General features: G+C 36.2%; 1 protein-coding gene across 4 annotated transcripts in view; it reads right to left on the reverse strand.

The window, feature by feature from the left end:
- Window positions 1–11999: 11999 nt before the first annotated feature.
- Window positions 12000–26223, reverse strand: part of PRR16 (proline rich 16) — a 153404-nt gene continuing 139180 nt past the window's right edge. For 2 of the 4 annotated variants that reach the window (XR_003380696.2, XM_005488433.4), the window contains one exon: window positions 12000–25038. The gene's annotated coding sequence lies outside the window, so the exon portion shown is untranslated. The remainder of the gene's footprint in view (window positions 25039–26223) is intronic. The other 2 variants (XR_003380698.2, XR_003380695.2) reach the window with 2 other exon arrangements.

Here is a 26223-nt window from a genome sequence, read left to right on the forward strand (position 1 = left end):
CAGGAGTGTTTGCTGTATGCTAAGAAGGGGGCACCGTGCTCCATTTGCAACAACAGCAGCTGTGGAAGCTTTCCCACCTCTTGGCCTGGCTGGACTTCTGAGTTTCAGGGGGTCTCCCACAGAAGACCCTCACCTGTTTTACAAACCACCATGACAGACAGACGGAGATGTGAGAAGCCTCTCCACCAAGGACTGAGACATGAAACTCCTAAAAGGCCCCTCTGCTCCTTCCAAGGACTGGGACTGAAACCCCCAGCCCGGGGGAGGTGTGTGGGGAGGCAAGCTGGCCAAAGCGAGATGCTTGCCTGCAGGTTGTGACCACTGGACTGAGAATACAATGGCTCTCGTTTACTGCTGAGAACATAGACTACCTGTTACATCTGTTCCCTATTGTATCTGTTCCCCCCCCTCCCCCCCTCACAATTTTCAGTAATAAAAACCTCTGAGTTAGCTAGAGCCTTTGAGATCTCCCCAGCATAACAGGCAGATCCTCAACTGGACTGGGCCAAAGGACTTCGTCTCTGCGTTGGTAGCTATATCCCCTCTCCCTCTCTCTCTCTCTCTCTCTCTCTTTTTCTCTCCCTTAATCCCTCTATTGCATTTTTGCTGTGGTTATTTCAATAAAACTGCATTTGTTTTGATTATCACTGCAAACCCCCTTGTACCGTGTTGGTTTTTGCACTCTGAGATCACTCCTATGAACCATCAGGTCATCTGTTCACTAGGATGGACCCTGACAGAAACTGCTTGTACATTACAAGTCCCCTCACTCTCAGCTGAGGGAAGTTTCATGACAAGTCCTGGCTGTGTGCCCCCCTCCCAGGACAGTCAGGATCCCATGGGGATGGCGCTGGGGCTGGCACTGTGACCTGTGTCCTGGGACATGCAGCTGGGAATGTGCTGCGGCCCAGCTGGCATCACCTCCCTGCTGCTCACCCTCAGCATCGCTCACCATGCTCTTGGCAATTCCTGCTCACCTCCATCAGGCACAAACAAACAATGTCTGGCTTTCAAAAATAAAGTTCTCCTGTATCAGAAGTGAAAAAAAGTGTTCAGAGATTTAGAAGAAATTAGATGTTGTTTTCTAGACACTACTGGGTCAATATGGGTTAGTTCAATGAGGAAACATAAACTGGAGGTTTTGGAATCCTTAGTAACCCATTGCTCAGCAGCTGTTGCCTTTATTTAGTTTTTTTTTAGAAGATTGCTTGGTATCATAACAGCAAGTTTTATCATATTTTACTTTTTTTTTTCTCAAAGCTTTGAAAAACTTCTAACACAAGCTCTTCTGTCAGTTCAGCAGTTATCTTCTTTAAAAATGGATCAGTCTTTGATTTATTTAACATTAATCTAAACCTGTTTTGTAGCCAGAAGCTATGTAAACCTTCAATGGATTTATTCATAATATATGCTCAGACACATTTTTCCATCACTTCAGACTAAATATTAATGTTTTAAATAATATCAAGATATAAAATGGTTGAAAACCAAACATAAGGAAAGCACTGACAAGGATTTGCTGGGACAGCAGTATGCTAAATAAATAAAGAACAAAGTGTGTGAGAGAAGAATTATGTGCCACAGTATCAGCTGGGGAAGGAGAGAAAACGAATTCAGTGCTGGCATAAGTGGAGAACAAGAACAGATGATATATGCAACAACAAATATGAGAACGCAGCTCGTTTTCACCAGAAGAAAGCTGGTGGTTTCTGCAGCGGTGTGAGGGGCTCATGGGAGCAGACTGCCTCTGTTACTGTTGTGATCGCAGAGTAAACCAAAACAACCAGCCCAAAAGTTAACATTTAATTTTATTTCTTTCTTGCCAAGTCAGTTTTTTATTCTTCTGAGCTGAATCAAATTATTACGTGATCAGATAAGTAGCATGGAGAGGGTAAGTTGAGGTTGCCAGGTAGGACAGAAGGAAACAGGAACGCATCCCAGTGGACAAGAGATATTAATCTAGCCAAGTCTTCTTATGGAAGTGCACCCTCAGGGTTTTGCTTGCAAATCCTCTTCACAGAAGAGCTGAGTTTCTTCCGATGTGCCTAGACCAACAAAGGGCAGGATTTGCACAAACATTTGTGGGTTTGAACAGTAAAAGTTGCAGAATTTATATCTTGTAGTTGTTTTCTTTTGATGGCAAAAGAGTTTTCTGAAAACAACCTGTGACAGAAAAATAGAGAGCTAGTACAGTTTTTTATTAACATTTTTACCCTTTAAATGGAACAAAGCCAACTGTATTGTGTATTTGCTGCCAAAGACTGCTACAAAAATATCACCTGTGTCAAATTTAAAGATTTCATAAATATTATCACTTCTTTTGTTCATTACTTTAGTAGTCACTAAGAGCTGGGAAAACAGATTCAGAATATTTTAATAACAAGTTCACACCTGAAACCAGAAAACTGTGTGTTCGTTGGATGTATGCTCTGATCTCTAAAGAAGCATCTTCTACTTTCAGCCTTTACAAGCTCCAGGGCTCTTCCTGGCATTCTCCTGGCATTAAGGCATTCTCTGAATTGTCTGAGCTAGTGAGTCACACAGTTTGTGTTAAACATAAAAATTCCCTCGGATCCAGCAATGACTTTGACTGGAGCACAGATCAGGGTCAGAGATGTGAGAGGGCTTCTCCCGACTGCTGCGAGCAGAGGTCAAGCTGCTGGAGGGACAGAGAGAAAACCCTCATAAAGCCTGGAAAAGTGGAAAGCATGCAAAGCAAGGAGAATCCGAGAGCTGAACAGAAGATTATTTTTGTCTACCATTCCAGGATTTATTTAAAATATTTTGTAGAACAAGAATAAACTGTTTATTTTTATCTCTGATTTTACACCATTATTTTTCAATGTTGTATTTCTGTCTTGGTTGTTATGTGACAGGAGTTGTTTCATTTGAATGAGACAACACTTCATATATATCTTGGTTTCCTTCTTGCAATTTTTTAAGTATTGAAATAGAATTTAAAGGGGCCCTATTCCCAATTTGATTAGTTAAAAGCACGAAGCAACCTCTACTGAAATCATTTATATTTTGACAAACCTTTTTAGGAGGTAGCTATTTTTAAAATTTATACATGTAAAAGTCTGCAAATTCTGTACTTGAACTTTTTTTTCATAAGCTTTCCAAGCAGACAAAGCTTGTCTTTCCTTGTTAATTTCTTGTTAATGTCATAATTTGTAAACTTGTTAATTTTTTAAGAGCTGTACAATTGCATTACCTTCAAATACTCCACAAAATGAGAATCTTACTAAGAACTAAGAAATGCATGTCTTCATAGTAAAAAAATATTCAGCTTACTGAAAACATTTGGCTTTATATTTTGGAACAATCTCTTTCCTAGTTCATTGTTTTCCCCCAAGTGCCTTAATCTGCTTGAAATAGAGTCAGTAAAAGACCCAATTTTTACTTTTTACTTTTGGTGTGTTACAAAACAATTGATCCTGGATATCTCTCTGCCTAAAATTAAGGATGACCTTTCTGAGTTGTTTGTCCAGACTCCAGAGTAAACTGATCTGTTTTTCTATTTCTTTGTGAGGAAACAGTCCAATATTCTTCTCCAGAAGTGTCCTCACTGATGTCTCTGGATTGTTTTTACCTGAATTTTACCTGTAATACAGTCCCCAGGAAAGCTCTTTAATTTTTCTATAGTTTTTCCCTAAAAATGCTGTGGAAGACAGTTGGACTGTGGAGGCTGAGTAACAATTTTGTGCAAAATAGGAAGTGTATCAGCCAAAAGGTGCATACTTCTCTGAGAAAAGATTTTAAACAAGTGAGTTTTATATGTAAACCATCATACCTATGCTTGCTGTTTTATCTTATTTTTTTAAAGCAAACCTGCATTGGTATTTATGTCCCTGACTGTTTCACAAGCCAAGTGAAGCACCACTTTCTGTATGTTCACTGCTTGGTCTTGCAGAACCACACTGATCAAAGCAATGCCATGTCAGATCAGATCTAGAGTCAGGAAAGGCACATTAACTCAAGAATTACATCTGAGCTAATAATCCCCAAGTCTCAACAGCGCTCCAGAACTGTAACATCTCTGCACCATATCTGGACCTAACCTAGATTACACCTGACAGCTCAGTGCTTCTGCTTTATTTTGCCATGTACTGTTCAGGGTAGGGTTAGGATGGATGAAGTCCACACCCCACACATGCCTACGCTGACATAACACTGTCAGGTTCTCTGTGTTTCACAAGCCTTCCTCTATTTTAAGTTAGAGGTCAACTTCTGTTCAATTAAGCTTAATATATTCTTTCTTTCCCATCTAGTGCCTGTGTATCCCCTTTAATGACCACCTGAGTAGAAAATAACCCACGAAAATAAATATGCACACAGAAGCAGGCATCGTGCTAATTAAACTAAAACTGATGGTATCCTGACTATCACCATTTCAAAGTCACCATTTTCATCCTGATGTCATCAAAGCCACCATTTTCATCCTGATGCCTTCCCATTGATTAAATTAATCACATTTGCAGTAAAGAGCTAACAACTTTTAGAGACCCAGGGGCCTTTCTTTTTTACCATTTTTCCACCTTTCTCACTGAGGGAAGCCGATGCAGATGTAAGTCATGACAGAAACTGTCACGGGGTATCAGGTAACAGAATGTGTCATTCATTTGAAAAACAGCATCATGCTGGCCTCCCAAGACAACAGCATTTCTTCTGCATGAACTCAAACCCTCTGTTTAACACTGTGGAGAAATGCACCTCTGAGCTTTTATTTTAGGATTTATACTGCACTTTATAATGTATGGTTTTCCTCTGGCATGTCTATTTCATGCTGCAAAATTTTATTTTCTCACAGGCCACTGCAAGATACTAAGCATTCATTTCAGGTGCTGTAGTTTAATAACAATGTTCAAAGGGTTTTCAGTTAAACTTTGGCAGCAGAGTAAGACAGGCACAAGTTTCCTTTGGAACACTGCTGCCATTGCATTTCATACTAAGCAGTGTGGCTCAATTCAACATGTGGGAAATATTTCTGGTATCTCACACATCTGGAATTTCTTAGAGCTACAAAGACTTTGAGGTAGCAAAGCGTTCCACAATACACTATTCGTATTGCAACATTGTGATTACATGCCTTCAAAAATTTAATGCAATATATATTCTTTTTCTCTCCTCACCTGGAGCTGCCTGTAACCTCACACTGGTTGCAGCTAGAAGCCTAGGTGCTGTATGCCGCTGTTTGTTTGGCCAGAACTGAGGCTTTTTATGCCTCTCACATTTCTATCACTTATATTAAAAGCTTTTGCAGAATGCGGTATATCTTATTTTACTGCACCACTGTAGTTAAGTTGTGATCCAGAGAATATAGCTAGCCCATTTTCTTAGGGATTATGTATCTATCAATCAATCAGATAAATGTAGCCTTCAAGTTTCAAATTTTGCTCATAATGAATAGTCCTGCTAGAGAAAAATAGATTAAATTGTGCCTTAAATTACACAAAAACCTGTCAGTTTATCTCTGTGGTCCGCAGGACTACTCCAAGTATAATTTAGGATAATTTGGGGCATGCTCCTTTATACAATTCAATATCTCTGTATGATTCTCAAGTCACTGTTTACAAATGTTCATTATATTAAAATATACTTCAGATAAAGGAAAATTACCATATAAATAACTTCCAGTCTTCATCTACATTCCTATTTCCAACCCATCTAGGTTTTTTCGTAAGACAATTTTATACAAGAAATCATACAAAACTTAAATATACTTATTATTATTTTTATGTGAACTGATTTTATGACCCTTGGCAAAAATAATAGGAACAGGTACTGAAATGGGCTAGCAAGGACATCTTAACTGAAGTGAATTTGTTTCTATCAGAGCATTGCAGTGTTTTGAGCTGGAAGTTTAAGAAGCGTGCAATAGTATCACATCATTCTAACAATTGTTTTGTTCCCTTAGGAGACAAAAGAATTTGATTTGCATGTCAGTATTTTCTCTGCTTACTCTTAATGAGGAAACTGTAACGACATCAGTGAATAAAAAGAGGCTAATGTAGTTAACAAAAAATGTGGCATAGGTTGGTTCGAATTGACAGTAACATACTGGTATTTTTCCAGTTTAATTTCCACTGGAATGCATCATCTAACCAGAGTCATATTACAAACTTCAAAATTTGGGATGCTTGTCTTTATAAAGCTTCCCCCCACCTCTTTCCCTACCTGCCTATCGAGGTGGCTGCAGCTGTGTCTGTCTATGGAGCTTGGAAACTTCACTCTTTGAGCCCTTTGTCTGGAGCCGATGTGGCTGGTTATGGCCAAGAATTCCAAAAGTGAAACGTGGAAGCAGATAACACAATTCCATAGGCCTTGTTTCCTCAGGGAGCTATGCAAGAAACCAAGAGAAGAACATGAAGTTAAATTAAAATAAAAGAACCAGTGGAACCTTAAAATCCACATGGTCAGCTGATTCAGTAAAGACAAGCTTTGAGCAAAAGGTGAAGAATTTTAACAGTATGTGTGTTTTTCTCCCAAGGTTTCAATAAAAATCTAAAGCATATACTCATCTAAATCTGCACAGATTAGCATGTCAGGGCCAGACCTGTGCTTTTAAAATTACTGCTAGCTGCTTTTTAATTTGTGGTGTTTTAGACAGAGATTTAATGGACGGGTTGGATTTTATCTGAGCTGTTATGGCTGGCTGCTACAGAGAAAGCAACCCAAAATCTGAAATAAACACATCTGGACTAAAAAGATCAAACACAAAGTAAAATACTAATGCCTGTTCCGCTAGGTTTGCTGAAAAGCACAAAAATTTTGGGAATGAAGGACCTTTGCTTACAAAGTCAGGACTAGCTACCAGATTCACTGTAACAGCATGCAGATGTCAAATTTTTCTTTCTATGCCCTCTGCTTTACTGTGCCACATACCATTCCCTCCTGGAATCTATTATATCATCTAGTATATAAAGAGAGTTATTCTGAGCTCTCAATAGGATGACTAACATAATTTAATTGATTTATGAGCAATGTGCTTTGTGCTAAATCATAGCAGATACAACTACATTACTTTTGCGTCATCCCTGCTAAACATTTCATTCCATAGCTATATGTTTTAAGTTGTATTAAGATGTAGAATGGTCTCAAAAGCAATATTCTCACTGAAATACACTTAATTAGTCATAAATAAGGAAGAAGCCTTGCCCTCTTTTCAGTCCTTAACATTATTTTAAAACTATTGTAATTTCCACTCTCTATTTTAATAAAAAGAACTGAAACAGGTAACTTCCAATATTTTGGTTCTATTTCCTTGTAAGTGGATGAATTTGTACTTCATCCTGGCTTGGAAACAGCAGAACATTGGGGAAAACTGAATTTAGATGCAGTGTTCCAGTTCCCTGCCACAAGGAACTATTGCAGATACTTGATTTTTGGGAGAACATTACTCCAGGGCACAGAACAACCACACAGAAACCAAAAGAAGAAAAATACTGTTACACTGAAAATGTTCTGTGAGTAGTGCTCAGTGTCTGAAAAGCTGCAGTTATACTGAATATTGCCAGATAAGCTCTTGCATGTTGACTTTGAAAATAAAAAGCAGAACCACTTGCAGAACTAAAATATGGGTACAAAATTTCTTGCTCCTAAGAATAATAGTTGATGCTGTATCTGGGTAAATTTAACTACAGGATTAGAAGTCAATGAGAAGTCTTTTCAAAGCACACTCATAACCTGACCAAAATATCCTGTATTGGGGATGAAACATTTATCCTTTTAAGCAAGTCTCATGGCAATTCCACAGTGAATCAGGTGATTTAATTCTTTAAGCATTTTGTCAATGGCCTCTTCTGAACCTTCTGCACTCAGCGAGAAAAGGAGCATCTTAAACATTTTAATCTTGGTGCAATAGACCATTTCCTAAAGAACACACCAAAACAGATGTGCTTCCTAAGAACTTAAGACAGTAAAAATTCTTCTGCTGTAGGAATGGTAGTGATGAACTGCAAAGTGTTTTGGTTGACAGTTTACATCCTAAAAGGGGGACTGCTTGATGCTATTCACATCTTCAAAATGACCAAGCAATTTTTAGCATGAAAAAGAAATATTAAGCACGTTTGCTATGTGGTTTAAGCTGTCTTAAGAGATGGTTCAGCAGTGGAAATCCAGGAAGCTTACCAGCATCCTTTAATGAGATAACATTGCACAGACCACAAGAAAATGCTCTATTGATCACAATTTTGAGATGATGCTTGAGAAACACTAAACTGCCTGAAACAAGGCTGAAACACACAGCTTCCATGCTGTCACACCACAGCAACTGCCGCTGCCTCTTTTCTTCTTACATTGGTAAAACAAAGTACCTTGGCTGCACACTGAAATGACAGATTTTATTATGGCTCTATTGTACACTCACTGCAAATTCTCCAATACATATGCTTTCAGTTTTGTTCTCTGTAGAGGAAAAATATATTACAGTTCTATTACTAATCTGTTAGTGAAATTAAGGGCTCAAAGCCAACAAAAAGATTGCTGTTGTTACTACACCAAAAGATTTATGTAGGAACATAATGAGGTTTTAGCATGTAATAAACTCTTTTTAATAAACGGATGATGATGTCCTAGGTTTGTGGAGGAGCGTATTTAAAAAATAACTTCCAATAGCATTTAAACTAAGTTCAGTATTAATGTCAAAGTTAGATTGTTTAAAAACACTTAAAAAAAATAAAAGAAAATGAAAACACCTTTTAAACAGGAAGGCATGCATTTGACTGAGACAAGAGGTGCAGCCTTTCAGAGCTGTCTGTAAATAGCTATTTGTGCTGCACAGGGAGCCAGTACATATCCTTGTGTGAATAAGTCTTTTCTTACCTACTTTATTCAGCGTAGGAGCAAGATGCTTTAGTGTCCACTGTCATCAGAATATCAGTGACATTCAGGTGATTGAACACATTTTGATTAAAAGGGTTTGGGTTTTTTTTCTGTAGCATAAAAGAAAAACACCTCACATTTATCCTGTTTACAATTATTGAAGTCCCTTGAATTAATTCAGCAAAATAGAATATGCATGCTTTTAATCACCAAAATGGTGCATTATTTTGGGCTCTAGTGGACTCCTGATTTGAACTCTCCTAATGACTGTGGAATCTCACTGGTCTAGTGCAAGTTCTTTACTCTCACATTCAATCATGGCTTTTTAGCTGTTCCTCACTGACAGAATACGTCATATTTAAAATTGAAGTGATTTTGAAAATCTTCCAGAGACAAAAACAGTCACAAGAGAGCCAACACTTGGGACATTTAGGGACAGACAGAAAAGGACCTAGTTTTGTCTAGGTTCATTAAGTTCCCATCCTGACTCAAATGCCCACGTGTCATAGGTGTGCTACATGTTGTAACTTTGCACCTAGTATGTAGCTGCTATCTTGATAATTGTGAGCAAAATGTGTTTTTGATTAAAATTCAACGATAACCCAGGACTCAAATTTTATTGTTTTGGAAACTTCTTTTCCCAACAGCACCTGGAAGGCTCTTCTTTACAAAGCAGTAATTAGCTAGAATCAAAAGGAATAGAGCAGAATAATTATTTCATTGTGTGGTGGCTAATTTGTAAATAGGTAAATTTGTAATATGAGGTAGGTCAGAATTCTCTGACCTACCTCATATTACAAAGAGAGTAGATTTGTAAAATAACTGGGAGTGACTGTTATGTACTTTAAATTTGTCAAAACATACACCAGAAAATTGTCTTGCTTGGTATATTAGGTCAATTCCAATATGACTTAATTAAGTAATATTAAAATTAGTCTCCAAATACTTTCACATACCAAGAATTTACTTTGATGGCAGATCCACAAGCTCTAGAACTGTAAGAATTCCTTCATACTTACATAAAGGGCCTGATGCTTGGGTGTACAGCCTTCCATCAATTGTAAACTGCTACCCATGAACCCAAATCCTTTCTTGGAGGTGAAACATGGAGTGATGAACTGCTTGGTGCTGCTACACTGCTGAAAGGCTTTTGTGGGCATTTGGAACAGCTGATGTTAAATTACCTTCTACAGATGTGATAAAATATTGAGCATTTTTAAAGTTAAGTCAGGTTAAATGGTATAAATACAACTGAGATAAAACCAGAGGATTTTTCTTTGACCCGTATTTCCTTATTCAGGAGTATATATTTCAGTATTTCCCAACTCTGCCTTTATATCTAGGTACTCAAGATGCATAGTTTATCTTATTTAAGTTTCTATAATTAAGAGAGATGGATAGAGTTACTACTTCCTGAATGCCATCTCCTATGTTGCAGGACAGTTAAAAATCCTGGGGCTTTTTGTTTTGTTTTTCTTTTTTCCTTTTGGCTGGTAGTTTGTTTGGACTTTGGTTTGGTCTGGGGTTTGTTTGCCTGGGGGCTTTGTGTGGCTTTTTTTCTTTTGTTTGGTGAAGGGTTTTTGTTTTTTTTTTCAGGTTGTGAAAGTAGTAGTGATCAGTCCTACTGTCTTGCAAAAATAGTGATGCTGATTGTTATTCCTCTGATAATCCACTCTCACCTTGCACGTAAAAATGCAGCTTCAGAGTTATATTACAGTAGCAAATCACAAGAAAAAATAAAATCCAACACCTAGCTGTCACTGTAGGAAAGCTGGATATGAGAAAGTAAATAGTAATGATTTATTTCCAAACAATAATAGCCCAACCATATCAAAAAATGAAATTTAATACTCTGGTTCCTATATGGTACATGCAGTGTGAGAACAGATATGTATACTTTGGCCAAATATCAAAATAAATAGAGCAAAATCTATCAACATAGTCAAAGAACTCAAACCTGTAAATAAACACTGGGGTCTCAAAGAGCTTTTCAATTAGTAGAAAATGTAGTGCTATCAGTTTTCGGGTTTTTTTTTTCTGGTGGAATTCAGATTGAAGAAAAATTCTATTTGTTCAAACAAGCTTGCCTTCCCCATCTGCCTTTTAATTACCATCCTAATTTAAATTTATTAATTTAATTACTTTTCCCACTTGTCCATCCCTCAGTGCTGACAAAGACAGTCTCCATATTCTGTTTCTGGGTGCTGTTACTGCTCTTCCATTTAGTTTCTCCAAAATGCCCTCCTGTGCATATTGAGTCAAAGCCTTTATATCCAGACTATTTGAAGCCACACATTTTTAATTTTTGCCTTCGTTTTATCCTACATTTATCCATTAAGACATATGATTTCTCAGATTCAACCAGAGAGTTTTCTCTCTATGTCTACAGAAGACCCTAGCTACTATATATGTCATTTTCAATAATGTCCTTATATTTATCTTTCTGAAATACTGTTAAATAATTTGCCTTTGCCTAGAGCTTAGTTTCTCCCAAATGATTTATGGGTTTCTCTGAGGTTCTTGGGTTCCAGCAGTACATAAGACATAAGAAAATATGCTCTAGAAAAAGTGGATGTGGACTTTGAGGCACAGGAATTCTTTTTATACAGAATATGAAAAGAGGAGGCCTATTTATGTATTTAAACTTTTTTAGCCTCTGAAAAGCTACTAAAGGTGCAAGTAAAGGTATACAATCCTGTCTGTATGCATAATTGTTAACTACCAGAAAGTCACATTTTTTGGACTGATTTTTTTCCTGCCAGTGCCTGAAACTCTGACTTTAGCAAGACATCCAGTCTTCCATTCCAATGATTCCTCACCTTGCCTCTTCCCTTTTTCCTTCCCTTCCCTTTTCCCTTCCCTTTTCCCTTCCCTTTTCCCTTCCCTTTTCCCTTCCCTTTTCCCTTCCCTTTTCCCTTCCCTTTTCCCTTCCCTTTTCCCTTCCCTCTTCCCTTCCCTCTTCCCTTCCCTCTTCCCTTCCCTTCCCTTCCCTTCCCTTCCCTTCCCTTCCCTTCCCTTCCCTTCCCTTCCCTTCCCTTCCCTTCCCTTCCCTTCCCTTCCCTTCCCTTCCCTTCCCTTCCCTTCCCTTCCCTTCCCTTCCCTTCCCTTCCCTTCCCTTCCCTTCCCTTCCCTTCCCTTCCCTTCCCTTCCCTTCCCTTCCCTTCCCTTCCCTCTTTTTCATTTTCTCTCAAATAAGTTGTCAGTCCCTGCACTTGCTTTAAAGGCTGACACTGTACTTACATGAGATTAGCATATTTCCATTTATGGTGACAGCGAAATTTTCTTTATGTGCTCAGAAACAAATTTTCATTCATTCACAAATACATTTATTTCATTTGCCATTTAGAGCACTTCAGCAGTGCTTTAGCAATGCTAAAATTGATTCTTTCTGAGTGCTTTGCTTATGTTATTAGCACACTAACCATTATTTATCCAAAAAACACTCTAATCAAAGAAATAACTATTATGGATTCCAAGGAGTAAATAGCCAGGGATTCAGTGCTTCACAGTTAGACTGAGACCCTCAGTTCCAACTGTCAGTAAACATATTCTGCCTTCAGATGATCATGATTTACATAAGCGCTCTCAGAGAAATATTTATTTCTGGAAATGCAGTCTTATGAACACCCAGAAAAAAAAACCTTAGCATCCTTTCTATATTGGAAATTGGAAATAGAGAAAAATTGTCATACGTGTTCTAAAGGAAAGTCATCCTACTTTTTGCATTGTACAGTATTATTGATTCAGTAATGTTGCCTCAGGAATACTCTTTACCACAGTATGTATCATGTCAAATACTTGATTCCAATACTTGTTGTCATTCCATTCTTCAGCAAGATATTAAATAAAATAAATTGCCCTTGGCACAATGACAATGAAGATAAATGTCAAAACTCTCCATCCAAAACTAAATGAAAAGTATGTAAGCATGAAAGATCAGTGTGTGCAATCTTTGCGGCACTAAATAATGTACTATCTAAAAATTTCAAACATCAGAATTGCAATTTTTTGCAACTTTTCTCCAACACAAAATATGTTCCTATAAATATAGATCTGTATATAAAATAATTAAATATAATTGTAACAAAAAATTGCATTATGCTGCCTTGCTTGAGCAAAAAAAGAGCTTATTTTGGAAAAAATTTACTAAAAATAGATGAATGCAAAAAACCCATGAGGTTTGATTAACACTGAAACAAAAATAACAGACAAGAATTTAAGGGGATAAATCCAGTTGCATACATTCTCGTTATCCAAACACTTCAAAGTATTCTTGGTATCCAAAACTTCTCAGCAAAATATAAAACACTTTCAAAATACTTGCACCATCAAATTAGAAGAGCTTTCAGACACCATAATAAATAGTATTTAAAAAAAAAAATCATAATATTTAAATCCCTAATGGACAAAATTTAAAACCTAATAATAATAATAATAATAGCAAAAAGCCACAAGACATCCCCCTGGTAAACTGATTGTTTCTATGAAGATGAATCAGTACATGAAAACCCAGCAGGAAGAACAGCAGGTGATGACTGTAATCTTTATCCTTTTGTATCTGTGTAGTAAGTACACTTTCATCAGATACATGAGTCCAGCGGGTAGAAGAACAGAATGTATTACCTCTGCAGTTCAAGCTTTTGAAAATCCCTCTGTTCTTCATATTTTTGCCTGCAGCCCTAATCCTTCTTTCCTTAGAGATGTCATTAAATTGCATTTCCTGTTTCAATCAAAACTAAAATATCATCCCTCAAGGATTATACTCATGCCCATTTCCTATTAATGGGGGTCTGGAAAAATTTCAAAGACATATTTTAGCTTAGAAAGGTTCATGTTTAAATTATATATTCTGAGTAAATATATCTGCCCATGTCTCTGCTTTGTCAATATGATTCCCTGAAAAGAAAAATATACTGGTTGCTTCATCCCAAGCAGAATAAGTTAGAGTAAATTCTAGAAAATACTTTTTACTCTAGAATAAGCTAGAGTAAATTCTAAAAAAGAAGACCTGCTAAATATTAATGCAGGCAAGTAGAGATGGTAACCTAGTAATACTTGTTTGAATCAAAAAAATATGAAAAGTTAGGAAATTGTTATCTTCTATTCATCTTGGCAAACCTTTCATTCTAGTATCAGTGTGGTTTCTGATTATGGCAAATGTAACAAGGCCAAAAAATTGTTTTTTCCTATATGTGTTAGAAGACTCCTTGTAAACTTAAGTGTATATGTTTACCTTTAATGTTTATGCCTTTAATGTTTATGCTCCATCCATGAATATTCCCTAAATTGCTAAATTTTATTAAACATGATCATGTTTAGTCAAAACTTATCTCAATGATCTGGAATAATGAAGGATTCCTCTTAGGTAGCTTTAGTTAAAGTTGAGTAATCTAAATCAGCTTCCCATCTGCTCATGCTTCATGCAGAAGAACTATGCATCTTCAGAAGACAACTCTATTTCTCACATAATAGATTTCAAACAATGAGAAAGAAATATTATTTTTTCTCAGCTCTTTTTCTACCCACACTTTACTGAGATCCTCACAGGAAAAAAGAAAAAATTCCCAGTTATTTTTTTTAATTCAGGAGCTATCCTACAAGGAGCCAAACACACATTAAAGACTCAATCTGCTCTTGACTAGGAAAACAGTAGTAGAAACAAGAGAAGGTCTCATTTTAATGTCAGTGAATCCTTTAGCATTATACTGTCAACAGAAATTAAAAATAATGTGAGAATAAATCATCTTTATACCTGTAGCAGGACACACATATTTCCATCCTGTTACATATCCAGATTAAGTGGAAGTCAAGTCCCAAGCAATTTAACTTTTTTCTGCCCTTTGTATTGATTTGCCCACACAGATAGTCATCTACTTTCATATGCATATGGGTTAAGCACAAATTAATTAAAAGCAAATTTACATAATATATTAAAAGAATTTCTATGCTTGCCTGAATGACAGACTATTTAAGTCTCAAAACTTCATTCATCAAAACAGGTAATATTCAATGTTTGCAAATTTTAGATTTTTTTAAAGCCTTTCTGCAGTAACTTGAGCAAATATTTACACTCTTCAAAATTCTGACAACCAAGTATTTCCTGCTGAGTCATCCATCCAGCTGTTTCAGGTGGCCTCTTTGACATTATTCATATGTATCAAGGAATCCCTTGATCAGAGCCCTTGGTCCATTATAGGGATTTTGACCATATGGAATCTACTGAACAAGTAATACAAACCTTAAGCATCATGGAAAGATCTTCAGTGCACTGCATTTGAATTTCTAATGTGAGTTTAGGGCCCAGCCAGGGAAAATACTCTGTTTGACCAGCTGCTTAAAGAGGAAAAACACCTGTGAGCATCAGTTAGGGTTGCAGTGACCAGGAGAAGATGAGATCAAGATTTGGAGAAAGGCAAAGAACAGCCTTCTGGACAGAAGATTTTGTTTTCAGGACAGCAGATTTTTACTTATTTAGAATGTTGCTGATTAATACTCTTGGTGCCTCTGCACCATCCAGAATAATTAGCTGACTTTTAAAGAAAAATTATTTGGAGCTCAGGAGAAAAGGACCCCTTCATGCAGGAAGAGCACAAATTTCTGTAAAAATTTCACCATTACACAGAGAACTTACATGCTAGAAATCATACAGGAAGTGAAACAATAACAGAAATCAAAGAAAGACTATAAAAGTATTGCTCATTCTGTTAAGGATAAAAAGGCCAATACCTGATTAGGGCTAAAATTAGTTAGGGGCATAAATGTAATAGGAGGAGCTCTTACATGTATGCTAATATCAGAAGGAAATTCACTGAAAATACAAACTGCTGAATGGGAGAACCAATTGGCTGCTAGATTATATGGAAAAGGCTGAATTATTTAAAGATATTTTCACCTCAGTCAAAGCCTACTTTTTATATTCTGTAAGTACCTGTCCTATTTTGGATGCAGGCTTACAAGAGACCAAGAATTAGCTTAAAAATGTTGATCTTAAGTACAGGATGCCAGATCAAATTGAGCTTGACACCTCAAGGTGTCAGAGGTGCTGACTGCAGAGAACACATGGCTACTATAATCTATTAAAAATCATGGAAATCAAGAAAGGTCCTCACCAACTGAAAAAAGACAAATATTATATTCATATTAAGACAGAAGGGAGATCAAGAAAACATTTAAAAAAGCAACCTCACTTTTTACACCATGAAGTTCACAAATAGCATTGATTTGGAATTAATTTCTGAGCACACACAGAAAACAATGCAATCAGGAACAACACACAGAGATTTACCAGTAGGCAAATCATGCTCTACCTGTATTAATGACTGCCATGATGCAACACAGCATGAGGGATCTGAATTGTGACATAGAATGCAAAGTTGACAAATTTCTACATGATGCTAAGAAAAGTGACTGACATAACAAATGACAAAAATTAATGTCAGCAAGATCTAAGGAAATGTATGGATTTTGCTTAGGAGGCAGAAGGGCCAAGATCTGCACCTAGGGCAGAGTATATGCAGATGGTGGAGAGTGACTGAAGGAGCTGCAAGGACCCAGGCTGAAAGGACTTGAGGGTGAGAGCTGACCACAAGGCCGACAATGTGCTCTTGCCCCGAGCTGGATGAACGGTGCAGAACCTGCAGCAGAAGCTACAGGGGACCTAAAGAACATGACTGGCATGGGGAGCGTGAGAGAGATGAGCTGCTTCTAGTCTGGCAAAGTTAAAGCTAAGGGCCATGTTTGAAGAAGCAGAGATAAACACCTTGCAGCAGTAGCAAACAATATGAAAGGAATTACAGAAGGGACAGTGGCCTTGAAGACCAAGATGGATAGACCAGGTTGTATGTATGGAAAAATGTGTTCGTGATAAAATACTAGGATACATAGAAAGTGTGGCTGCACCATCAGAGAAGGTTATGAAGTCAAAACTATGGCTGATCACCTCCAAAGCAAAACCAGAACACTTTTTAACCAGAAAGACATCCTAACCAGACATTTTTCTAGCATTGCTTAGCTTCATCTGCCCTAACTGCAAACGTTTGAAAGTTTGAAGATAAAATGATGATATATATTTTACCCCTCATTAATTCATATTCTGCAGGCATCAGTTCCAGGAATCTAACGTTCAGTGTGTCTTCTCCTTTTTCATGTCAGAATTTAGATCTTTTAGCTATATCTAATAATGCATTTTCAGTTCATTTGCGGCTGCACGTTTCAAATGTTTTAATTTGCTTATCTTTTTGGTTTTATTTTTGAAAATATCTCCCTTTTGCTACTCTACATTTAATCATTGTTTGTTTACTGTATCCTTGAATACAATCAAAAACATGAAGACATTTTAAATCCTAATTACAGACTTGTTTAAGTGTGAGGTAGAATCCTCTCTAATGTCAGAAAAGTAATAATTTTGCAAAGTAAAAAAAGGGAGTTATATAGTGATTTCATTTAGTTAAATTCATTCCACTCAAAGCAACACATGGGTAGTTCAAAAAGAACAAAGCCATAACCAGCCAGATGGAAATACTTCTCATCCATTTACAAGATACTCTAAATTAACTTAGAAATCTCTGTTTAAACAGCCTGTAGTAAAGATGGTGTCCTTAGTTAGCTTTTGCACACAAATAGTATGCATTTACTTTAACAAAAGATAAAATCAGTACAAATAACTGAACTAAAATAAGCCTGTTAACCATCCTGCAATATCTCCTGCTCAGCAAAAAGAAGAGGGCATACGACCAACAGAATTTAATTCCCAGCAGATTAATTAAGTTTGTTTTATAATGTCACAGTGACAACTGCGGTTTGAAAACAGAGGAATGAACTAAGCATAAGTCTCTTTTAGTAATATGAAAGCAGAGAGCATTACAGAGAAGCTGGAGAAAAAGCAAGCATTTTTTTGAGAAATAGATGAAAAACAATTTTAAAACCAAATGTACTGTCCTATTTCATCAATAGCACCACAACTGTAAGAGTGATAGTCACAACAGTAATTAATATTTTGCTCACTGAATTATAATAATTAGAAATGTATGCACTTTGGCAGATACAACAACTTAAAACATTTTTCTCTAGGAAAAAGACCTTATTGTACAATTGTTTTCCCACAATATATTATTGCTGTTGCAAAATCTGTTTAAATGAAAAAAAATAATAGGCAAGATCAAATAAATTTCATTGCATTCCACATTATATATAGATTTTGGTTCATTTATAATCTTAGATTGTCTGGCAATTTAATTTTCAAAAGTCTTAAATCCTGGGTTTTAAATCCTGACTGGGTCTTCTAGTAATATATTTCAGGTATTAATCTCTCTAACAAAATAAAGTGTCAAACTCTCCACTATAAATAATGGGTTTGTCATATGCCCAATTGCTGTCAGTTTGGTGGAAATGTGTGAAAACTCCCCAGGTATCCAAATATAGGTAATTCAAAGGGAGTTTGTCTGATCAATGTGGGGCTCAGATTCTCAAAATCTGTTTCTCATACTGATTATCCAGGTGGTTTCCACTCACAACTTGCAATGCAACTATACTTGTTGGTAAAAGATATTTATTTCAGAGACAAAACTAAGGAAACAATTAAACAGATTCATTTTATTTTAAAGAAATATGTAATCAGCACTAATCAAAAGACTGTTTGTTTTTTTTTTTTAATTTGGGATTGTTTTGCTTCCTGAAACATTAATCTCTTGCTTGACATTAGTCTTCTTAATAACTACACGTGTCTATTTAAATCTCAGTAGATAAACCTCAATGTACCACATTACTGAACAGGTGAATTTTCAATAATGACATTACCCCCAGAACATCATCCTTTACCCATCTTAAAGATTTTTTTTCCCTATGCTTTCCATATGAAAGCTCTTGGCTGGTTTTGCTAATTTGTTTGTGCCTCTGTAAAGTACATAGCACATGTTGCAAAAGTAGAATTTTCTGCTCCCTGGTCTCAGTTTATGTAAATGGAATAGGTGAGTCACAAACATAGCTGACATTGATCCAGAACACACATGTAGAAATTCACCTGCATTATACTCACCCTGACACAAATGTGTCTTCACTAGAAGCAAAATCAGGATCACTTCATTTAGCAACTCTCAATTACTATTTTTCCTTTTCTTCTCACAGCCCCTCATTCCCATAAGCTTTCAGCATATGCAATATGTTTTGAGTGAAAGAGTTCCACAGCTTCCCTTCACATTGCTTACATAAACACTTTTGTGTTATTTTTGAGCTACCCAGTGGCTGGATTTGTTTGATGACCCCTGTTCCACACTCAATGCCATTCATGATCTTGTCACTCTACTTCTCTTTCACACCTCTGTTGAGCAGAAGAATTATTACCTGCTGTCACTTCACAGACAGAATCAAATTGTACTGTTTTATTTTTCTACCTTTTCATTCATTCTCTGAAGCTTTTTCAGTTTGATCACATTTTTTGTTTTCAGTTTGATCACATTTTTTGTTTGTTTGTTTGTTTGCTTGTTTGTTTTCCAGTCAAGGAACTGGGCATAGTATTTAAAAAGTTAAATATCATATTAGGCTATTGCATATCTGTTGCATACAATGAAGCATGCAACGTTCACTTATTTTCTCTGCTGCTTTCCTAATAAATGTTAACTGCATACTTCCATTTTTTCTGCCCTCCTAAGCACAAGACCAACAATTTCACAAAAACATTTAACTGCTAAATTAAAGCTAAGTGAAATATATAAAATATAAAATTGTTTTAATATCAGTTTATATTTATCTTTATTCAATTTAATTTTTAATTTTAATAAAATTAATTTAGTCTGTCATTCAGGACCTCTCCTATTTATCATCTTTATTAATTTAGTATGATCACCAAATTCACCACTTAACTATACACTACTTTTCCAGCATATTCACATGTTCAAATATATTTTGGAACACATGGATCACAAAATATGTCCCTTGGAAATTCACTCTTGGCCTCTGTCGCCTGTGAAAACTGACACAAAAATCACTATTTTCTCCAATATTTTTCATCTTTTTATGAAGTTAGGAACTTTCCTCTTAGCCAGCTGCAGTTTCTTTTGTGTTTTCTCTTAGCCATCTGTGCAATTTCCTGTGGTGTTTGGTAATATTGACACCGTTAGATGTGTTTAGCTCTTTTTAGAGATACATTATTGAAGTTTGAATGCTTTTGCCTCATAGTGATTCAATGGACCATACTCTTTCAATATAAAACTGGCAACATAGTTGCAACCTCACATCTCAAAAGCTATCAAAATAACTTTAAACAAAGAATTTCATTCCACAGGCATGATTTGGCTACTTCACCCCGGAGTGTCTTTAAAAATCTTAGCTTTATATCCCTTCATTTTGTTTTGTACCACCTCAAACTGGCAAATCATGACTTCATATGAGCTCCCCCACAAAAAAAAATAATGTGTGAGAACCTACAAAAGTTCTTCCACAGCATGAGCAGAGTTAAAGTGTTCTGACCATCTTGTTCCTAAAGCTTCTTGCAAGTGCTTCTGTTTTCCTTGATTATCTTTCAGCATTACAGATGGTCTCCCAGACTTCCCTCTGCTCTGCTGCAGAAACAGAATTTCTTAATTCTAGTTTCTTTCAACTATTTTAATTAAGAAATCTCTTAAGTATCTTGGAGTTGATTTGATTAATGTTGCTCTGGGTTTGTTGTTTGGGGTTTTTTTTTCTTTTTAAATTTGTATTTAGTCTTACATTTAATCCTTACACTTTCTTTAAAAATCTTCAACTATCTGAAGGACTTCTTGCCCTCAGTAGCCTCTGATACCCTGCTGATTAGCCGTGTGGTTTCCCTTTTACCCTTTCTCAAGCCTTTCTAGCTAAGCAGAATGTATTTACTCTCTTCCTTCAAGAATAACTTGAATAGTCTCTATGCCATCTGCCATGACTTTACCCTATTCCTTCCAGATTCTCCTGAACAGGAGTTCTTGCTTATAATTATCTTTTCTGAAATTCAGCCCAGCTGTGGGGAGATTTCATGGCTTCCTAGCAGATCTGCAAGGACATTGAATCTAGAGAGAGAAGTATTTTGAACAACATCCCTTTTTTTCCCCTCTCATGGCATCTTCAATAGTCCAGTTCATGAAAATCATTGATTTAGTCTCAGTAGTCCTCTGAGATTCCTTCTATGATCCAGTCTCAGTAACAGCTTCCTCCCTAGCAGGACACTCCTGGGCAGAATGGTGGCTGTCCTTCCTCCAGCTCTCCTTAGACAACAGCCTACCACTGTCTTGTGGTCAGCTTTTAGTAACAACATCACTGCCTTGCCATGTACCCAGCACACCACTGATCACAGGGGTAAAAACAAAACCTGTCCCTTGGGGATATTCTCAACATGTGACACTTGGAGAAGCTCTGTCAGGAGGGACACTTGTATATCACCCTGGTGATCACCAGGTTTTCATAGTCTTTGTCTTCCGCTCTGTAAAAGAGCTATTTTAACATATCCCAATTTTTCTCATGAAAGATGGCGATCCTTGTCTTTTAAAAATTTCAAGTGCTGAAATTCTGTCTTGCAGACAAGTCTAGATCTGTCAGCATTTTGTTTTGCACACCTCATCCTTTCAAACTTATTGGCTGCTCCAGGTGGCTTTTCAGATGCCCTCTAAGGGAACAATGCACTATTAGGCCAGAACTATTTGTGTAGGCCTTTCTTGTATGCATGACACAAATACCCACAAAAGGACCCATTAGCTGCTGAAAAGTCATCTCAGGGGAAAAAGTTCTCCTGGTGTTGTCAGTATGCTTGGATGAACATAACGGAAATGCCACAATTTTTTTGCTGTTCAATAGATAATATAATTATCTCCTCCGGTTTTAAACTACAAAATTTCAGTGATAATTATTTGCCAGCAATTTCTGAAATTGTGTTGAAATGCTATCTGATGGGAGTATCTCCACAATATGCAGACATCATCTCAATTTATATCCAATATTGAATACTTATCTAAGAATTTAATTTAAATCAAGAAAATTTCTGAATTTCTCCCAGTGACACTGCTACTAAAATAAGACATGATACATAACACTGTATGAGTGTGCACGCACACTGAAATTTACTTTCCAGCATGAAGTCCCAGTTAAGCAGAGGTGCAAATAACAGCATGTGATTAATGAGACCTGTGGTTTGCAGTGTTATCTTCCAATTACATCTGTCACTTAAATTAGGCCTACATGTTGGTATCTGTTCATCATTTTTGCATTGCACAAATTACATAAAACCACTCCTGGGACGAAATCATTATATTTCATATCTCATGTATTTTTCTGAAGAAAACTGAGCATTGTTTTAGGTGGGTTTTGTGCAATAAAAATTTTACACACAAGTTGATCTAGAACTCAGCATAGCAGAAAAGTATTTGCAAGTAGTAACAAATTATTCCACTGGATTTTTATTGGGCTATTTTCAAATACAGATGAATGCATTTTGTTCACAAAAATAAGAGCTTTTTCAAGTGATATTATTGGACAATGATGGAAGTGTTCGAATTATTATTCTGAAATTTTCTTATTGTTTCAATAATGTTGTTCCCTTCTTAAACAACTGAATACTTGTCTCAAAGAAGAAGCTCTCCAATTTTAAAATACCGATAATCCAAAAAAGGAGGAAAACCAAGCCCATGCCAGTTATGTGTCCAAATAAGTTATTCTAATGATACAGGAATGACATCACAGTAAGAACACTATAAGCCAAAAGCTGAATTGTGTGTGAACAAAACACAGACATCATTCTTCAACAAACACAAAGGTTTCATTTATCCATTGCGCCAAAGGAAATTGACCACTAACTTTCATAAAATGAGTCAAATCATAAGATCATCCCAATTTTTGCCAAATGAGGGAGCCTAACATAAATATACTTAATTTTCTGATTTCCTGACAAACTTCAAAAGCTGTTTATGGCTTCAGAGTCACAAGCAAAGACAGAGGTCTTTCACCAAAGAATACAGTAACATGAGCATCTTTTGCAGTAACAGGACTTGTGGCACTTACTTCAGCAGAGCTGGCATTTCATTCATGAGCAGGTAAGGGTGCCATGCGTGCACACGCACACACAAACATACACGCATTACACTTGTTAGCACATTAGAGCAGAGCAACACATTTTTAAGACACCTGCCCTTCACAAAGTTAACCCACAGACTTTTTGAAAATTATTTCTGTTGTTGAAAGGTAATTTTTCTGGTAGTGAGCACTTAAATGCTTCTATAAAGCAATGAACTGGAAAAAAAAAGCTATTCAGCTTCTTATAAATCAGATACATATAACTGGAATTAAGACACATTATTTAAGTGAACTGGGAACCAAATGCATTACTTTTCTCTTTGAATTACACATAGGCTAATGGACTAAGAAAAAAAGGAAAAAAAATTTATTCAAAACAGCTCTAGCATTGAAATGTTCAGTAACTCTACAACAAAACACTGCATTAGTTTGATAACAATGACTGTTCTTAACTGCAAACTGTAGATTGTTCTAAGAAACAATATTTTATTCTGTAGCTTTTCAAATTATGAGCAAATAGTATCAAATTCATGGTCCTGTCAGTATGCCAAAACAAACAAAACACCAAACAAAAACCTTAGCACACACACCCCCCCAGAAAAACCCAACCCCCTGATGATTAAATCAGTTTTTGAGTAAAATGAGACAACTGGCAAAAGGTCTTCGTATAATTTGGGAAACCACCATTATTTGACTACATTCATTTCATTCTTAAACATCCAAATTTTCACTTAGTAAAACTCATTGATAATAAAAACCCTATCCCATTATATATTTAATTTCTTCCTGTGGATATTAAAATAAACTATGTTCTGAAATTAAGAGTTAAAATACCTCCTTTTGTTTTCCATACATATTTGCCTATATAAATATACTTCATCATTTTACAAATTACAGTATTTATATTAAAGCTTTCATTCAGCAAATCATTACAGCTTAACAAGAACAAACAATCCCTGTGTTTTGGTTCTGTCTTTAAATCACTTTTGGAGATAATGAAAACCAGCCAAAATGAGTGACTGCAAATAATACAAACAACACATTTATTTAGAAAAATAAACTGAAAATGTTGCTTGTCTGTTAGATTTCTCCATGAAGCATAGACAAATGGCTAGAAAAATTTTATGTCAAGTACATATTACAAATGACTTCTTTAGCAGTAACTGGGACTAAATGTCAATGTTCAACAGGAACGTTTTTTGATGTATAATTCAATAGATTAAATTTCTCGGCTGCTAATATGATAAAAAAAATGGATGCTATTAAAAAAGATTGTATCCCCTTTTTAAATACACCTTATCATGTTGCTGTTTTTTCATATATATACATATGTATATATGTATGTATATGCATGTATTTATTTCATCCTAAGAAAGGACCATAATCCTTTCTGTGAAGAGATCCCCATAGTAAAAGAGAGCATAAATGTCTTTCTTCAGTTCTAACTTTTAAATTCCATTTGGAGCCCTGGCAAAGTATAGCTTGTTGTGGTCAAAAATCTCCTGGGGCCATCTGTGCAAATGGTGGCACACATCATTACCCTGAATGGAAGTGACAGTGCAAATAACAGAAGTGCCTCGAGATGCAATCTCTAAGAGCAGAACTTCCTCAAAGTTGGGTGGAGGACAGGAGAGAGCATCCTTTTAAGTGACTTCCCTTATGCCCTGTTCCTGTATGGCTTTGAATATATACAAGGGACAACAGAGGTCTTCTTCCCCACAGATAGTAACATTTCTCTGTTACAATAAATGCATCCATTTTCTGAAATTACTAAGTGCTTCCTTTTTCCTTTTGGCTACATATTGAAATATTTGTTGATGCTGGCTGTACCCATAAAAACCTCCTTGTTTGGTACTCTTGTTGCTCAGCACAGGACTCAGGTGTTAGGCCTGGAAACAGCAGTTTCTGCAACGGGGCAAAACATTGAGTTCTCTTATCCTTCTTTCCCACTGAATGGAATTTAAGGCTGTGGCTGTTGCCAGGACTCAGCTTCTAGCTGTCAGATCTGAGAAAGATGATTCAATGCAGATTACACTAGTGCTCAGTTGTGCTCTGACTTCAAGGGTTCTTCCATTCTCCACTAAAGGTCAGGTTTCCTGGTTACTTCTCAGATCTGGCCTGCAAGAAGTCACAATGATGAATCTGATACGCAAATTAATTGACGTGCCTCCAAATACAGATATTCCTTCAAGCCTGAAGGTGCTGTTAAAAAGAAAAGAAGGGCAAAGTTATAAAAAATGTTACTTTAAAAAGACAAGTCAATAAACAAAATATAATTTTTAATTATCATTTCAGTTTTCATGTAAGCAGGAGTTAAAAAAATAATGGTATTTTGAAATGATCTTCTATAGTAGCACTTTATTATGTATACAAGCCTTTTTTTCTGGGGTAAATGGGTTTGACTTCAGTGGTGTCTTTGAAATCACCTTTTTCAAGGTGATTACTTGCATCTCCTGTGAAATCTGGACTCTAATACTTGTTAATAAATTAAATAGAAAATGAACTCAGCAGAAGCTCCCCATCTGACAAGTAAGTTTTCTAGTCACAAAAATATTATATATAATTCTGATTTGGGTCTTTCATATTCATTTTTGTGAAACTGTTTTAATTTTTATAAAACACTAATAATGCTGCAGTCTAATGCTGAGGTTCACTGACCTACTGAGTTTTCCTAGCTTTATTTATTAGGGAACATAAAGCAGCAGTATCTAAAAAAGACACCTTATAATACTTACTTGTTGGTAGCTAGGACACTAATTTAGGTTAAAGTATTAAATTCACACCTCCTGAGGAAAAGAATAACAACTTCCTCATGCACTTCTGGTGACTTACACCTGAAGGTACAAACTTCAATGAGGAGGAAGATCACTTCTTTGCCATTAGCTTTGTGAATCTAGCCCCTCATTCACATTTCCTCATATTTCTTACTTGAACCACTTACATAGACAAAGATTTTCATGAGGTAGGACAGAATTTCACTGTCAGACAAAAAAAAAAGGAATCTGAATTTAGTGTAATGTAAATTCTTTTTGGTTGTTCCCCCAGCACTAAATGAAAAGATAAAACACTTAGTGAAATTTATTTAACACTCAGAATTGTTACAGTGGCCCAGTGTAACCCAATAGCCTAGCAAACATGGTAGATTTGTGATACCACTAGCTTAGCAGGAAGTTGTTTTCCTAGTCAAGTATTCAGGGTTTGACTCACATTGTTAATGAAAAAGAAGAGTGTTCTAAACATCTGTTAGCAGCTTACTTTTAAACGGAAGTCAGCCTTCATATCACTAAAAACACACAACATTTTCTCAGCTGTCACAGTTTCAGGCTTCAATTACATTTGGGCTAATGATTCCTGTATGTTATTATCTCATTAGAATCACCAAAAAAG

This window comes from Zonotrichia albicollis, chromosome Z, assembly GCF_047830755.1.
Source record: "Zonotrichia albicollis isolate bZonAlb1 chromosome Z, bZonAlb1.hap1, whole genome shotgun sequence".
Taxonomy (NCBI): domain Eukaryota; kingdom Metazoa; phylum Chordata; class Aves; order Passeriformes; family Passerellidae; genus Zonotrichia; species Zonotrichia albicollis.